The 4,174-nt window shown below is 39.0% G+C and overlaps 1 pseudogene; it reads right to left on the minus strand.

The window, feature by feature from the left end:
- Positions 1-2,251: 2,251 nt before the first annotated feature.
- On the minus strand, positions 2,252-3,955 carry LOC114695757 (annotated as a pseudogene).
- Positions 3,956-4,174: the final 219 nt, after the last annotated feature.

The raw sequence follows: 4,174 nt of genomic DNA on the forward strand, positions 1-4,174 counted from the left end.
CACGGGTGTTCTTAAAGTGAACCAGGAGATTTGAACCTCTTGATTTGCATACTTTTGTAGGGTTTTCTGGGTCAAGAGAGTAGCTAACCATCTTCACAGGTCACCTCAGGCTGCTTACAGAAGAGTCTTTCTTTTTTTAAAGATTTATTTATTTATTTTAATGCACACTGGTGTTTTGCCAGTATATACTCTGTATAAAGGTGTCAGATCCCCTGTAACTGGAGTTACAGACAGTTGTGAGCTACCATGTGGGTGCTGGGAATTGAACCCAGGTCCTTTGGAAGAGCAGCCAGTGCTCTTAACAGCTAAGCCATCTCTCCAGCCCCAAGTATTGTTCTTACAAAATCTGTAAAGAATTGTGTTAGGATTTTATGAGGATTGCGTTTGACTATAGATTGCTTTTGGCAAGATGGCCATTTTTACTGTGTTAATCCTTCCCATCCATGATCATGGGAGATCTTTCCATCTTTGATAGCTTCTCCAGTTTTGTTCTTCAAAGACTGAAGTTCTAGTCATACAGGTCTTTTACTTGCTTGGTTAGAGTTACACCAAGATATTTTTATATTATTTGTGGCTATTGTGAAGGTGTTGTTTCCTTGATTTCTTTTTTCTGCCCATTTATCATTTGTACATGGAGGGCTGCTTATTTTTTTTTTTTTGAGTTAATCTTGTATACAGCCACTTCTCGGAAGGTGTTTATCAGTTGTATGAGTTCCCTGGTAGAATTTTTTGTGGCCCCATATCATCTGCAAATAGCAATATGTTGACTTCTTCCTTTCCAATTTGTATCCCCTTGATCTCCTTTAGTTGTCTTATTGCTCTAGCAAGAATTTCCAGTATTATATTGAGTAGATATGGAGACAGTGAAGAGCCTTGTCTTGTTCCTAATTTTAGTGGAATTGTTTTGAGTTTCTCTCTGTTTAATTTGATGTTGGCTGTTGGTTTGCTGTATATTGCTTTCATTATGTTTAGGTATGTACTTTGTATCCCTGATCTCTCTAAGACCTTTATCATGAAGGGGTGTTGGATTTTGTCAAAGGCTTTTTAAACACCTAATGAGATGATCATGAGGTTTTTTTCCTTTTCCATTTGTTTATATGATGTATTACATTGACAAATTTTCATATGTTGAACCATCCCTGCAATCTTTGAAATGAAGCCTACTTGATTATGTTGGTTGATCCTTTTGATGTATTCTTGGATTCAGTTTTCAGGTATTTTATTGAGTATTTTTGCATCTATGTTCATGAGGGAAAATTGGTCTGTAATTCTCTTTCTTTGTTGAGTCTGTTGTGTTTTGGTATCATGGTGACTATGGCTTCATACAATGAATTTGGTGATGCTCCTTCAGTTTCTATTTTGTGGAATAATTTGAGAAGTATTGGTATTAGTTTTTCTTTGAAATTTTGGTTAGAATTCTGTGGTGAAACCATCTGGCCCTGAATGTTTTTTTTGGTTGGAAGATTTTTAATGACTGCTTCTATTTCCTTAGGGTTATAGGTCTATTTAAATTGTTCATCTGATCTTAATTAACTTTGGTAAAAAGTATCTATCAAGAAATTTGTCCATTTCTTTTAGATTTTCCAATTTTGTGGATTATAGGTTTTTGAAATATGACATTAATGATTCTTTGGATTTCCTCGTTGTCTGTTATATCCCCTTTTTGTTTCTGATTTTGTTAATTTGGATATTCTCTCTTTGCCTTTTGTTAGTTTGGATGATGGTTTGTCCATGTTGTTGATTTTCTCTCAAAGAACCAACTCTTTGTTTCATTGAGTCTTTATATTGCTCTCTTTGTTTCTATGTTATTGATTTCAGCCCTCAGTTTGATTATTTTCCTGTTGTCTACTCTTCTTGGGTGTGTTTGCTTCATTTCGTTCTAGAACTTTCAGGTGTGCTATTAAGTTGCTAGTATGAGATCTCTTACATTTTTTTATGAAGGCACTTAGTGCTATGAACTTTCCTCTTAGCATTGCTTTCATTGTGTCCCATAAGTTTGGGTCTGTTTTACATCCATTTTCATTGAATTCTAGGAAGTCTTTAATTTCTTTCTTTTTTTGCAGTTTGAAACCAAATATTTAATATTTTCATTAAATTGTTTCAATATAATTTTAAAGAAATGCCAACTGGGAACAATGTCCAAAAACTCTGATGAAGCAAGCTTTCAGACAAAGGAACACCAAGAGGACCATCTCTATTTCTAGCCATGGTACTCTGTCCATATGGTGCCAGTTGGTCAGCCTCATCCAGATTATTGAGTATTTACCACATAATCTATTTTCAGAATGCTCTGGATGGTTTCAGTTGTTAGGGTCAAAGCACTGGACTGACACCAACAGAGGCTGGACAATCATTTCCTCCAAAATGTTGGAAATTCCACCCTTTTGGACATTAATGCCTGTAGTTTTTTCTCCTTGGGCATGTCTGTTTCTTAGTTCCATTACCGTAAAAAACGGATTCAGGCCAGCATTTTCAGCTAGTGTAGATGAATGACTTCCATGGCATCTGTGAAAGCATGAACACAGTAGGATTCCATATCACTCAGTGTTCATGAGTACTCAGTACTCATGAGTCAGTCTCAGGGCCAACTCTATTTCTGGAGCATCACCTCCTGCAATAAGAGCTCTCTCTCTCTCTCTCTCTCTCTCTCTCTCTCTCTCTCTCTCTTAATTAGGCAGCGAATAACACAGAGAGCATCATGAATGGAGCGCTCAGCTTCTTCAATCACCAGTTTGTTAGAACCACACACGACAATTGTAACTGTTTTGCCTGGGCTTGCACAACCTGTTATCTTGAACAGTTTTCCAGAACCATTTAAATTGACTTCCTCTGCTAATTCAGCAGAACCCAGCATGTCAGCAGTGAACTGTCAATATGAGCAACTGGTTTGGTTCCAATTGTCTTACAAATGAACTCAACGTCTTCTCTTTCAATGTCCTTAACCACCATAATCTTCATCTTATTCAGAAAATGTAATGCAAGATCACTAAGCGCATCTCTTAGGATAGACTTCTGTATGAGCAGGACATTGTATCCTGTTTTCTAATCTGCTTCACCAAATTTAAAATATAGGCTCTCTCTTCTCGGAGCACTCGATCCATCTGGGCATAGTCAGACACTACTATCTGATTATCCTTATCTGTTTTAGGAGCAGATAAGCAAAACTGAATAAGCCCAATCTTGCCTTCTCCACTCTTGAGATGCCAGAATTTGCCACTTTCTGGTGAGAACGAGCCCTTCTACCAGCTCACAGTCATCTATTGTCCCACCAAGCTTCTCCACTATTTTAATATCTCTAAGATCTACACTGGTAGCTGTGGCTGGTCAATCACTTTCATCACTGCATTGACACTCATTGGAGAGAGTAAACTTGAATACTGAGAGACAACCTTTGAATTCAACGAAGTGGTCGTTCTATTTAACAAGGTTTCTCTGTCGCTCAGTTGTACAGGTCGAGACATGTCATTAAGGGTTTCAAGACCCCTTTCCAAAGCTTTTTGGAATGACTCAGAAATGATGGTTGGAATGTATACCTTTCTGCAGAAGCTTGGTACAGGAGTCTACGAGACAGTCAGCAATGATGACAACCGACGTGGTCCCATCCCTGCTTCTATGTCTTGAGCTTTAGACAGCTCCACCAGCATTCTGGCTGCTGGGTGCAATACTTGCATTTGTTTCAGAATGGTGGCACTGCCATTTGTAATGGTCACACCACCTTTTCCATCTTGAATCATTTTGTACATTCCTTTCGGTCCAAGGCTTGTCCTAATGGCATCAGCAACCGCTTTGGCGGCGAAATGTTGCTGAAGCAGATCTGGGCCGGCTTGTTGCGGTCCTGGTAGGCGCCTTTCCCGTGGCTGCCCTGCCCCGAGGCGGGCGCCCTGCTTCTGGGATCTACCTTCTCCGACCTGGCAACCTTGGCGACGTCTGCGCGGTTCAGGAGACCAATGGACATGGATTCCGCTTCTTCCTCCTTCTCCACGAGCCTTCCAGTTAATTTCTTTCTTATTTTCTTCCTTGACCCAGTGGTTTTTCAGTAGAGAGTTGTTCAGTTTCCATGAATTTGTAGGCTTTCTGTTGTTTTTATTGTTGTTGAAAATCCAGTTTTAATCTGTAGAGGTCTGATAAGATGCAGGCGGTTATTTAAATTTTCTTGTATTTGTTGAGACTTGCT

This window comes from Peromyscus leucopus, unplaced genomic scaffold, assembly GCF_004664715.2.
Source record: "Peromyscus leucopus breed LL Stock unplaced genomic scaffold, UCI_PerLeu_2.1 scaffold_301, whole genome shotgun sequence".
NCBI classification, from domain to species: domain Eukaryota; kingdom Metazoa; phylum Chordata; class Mammalia; order Rodentia; family Cricetidae; genus Peromyscus; species Peromyscus leucopus.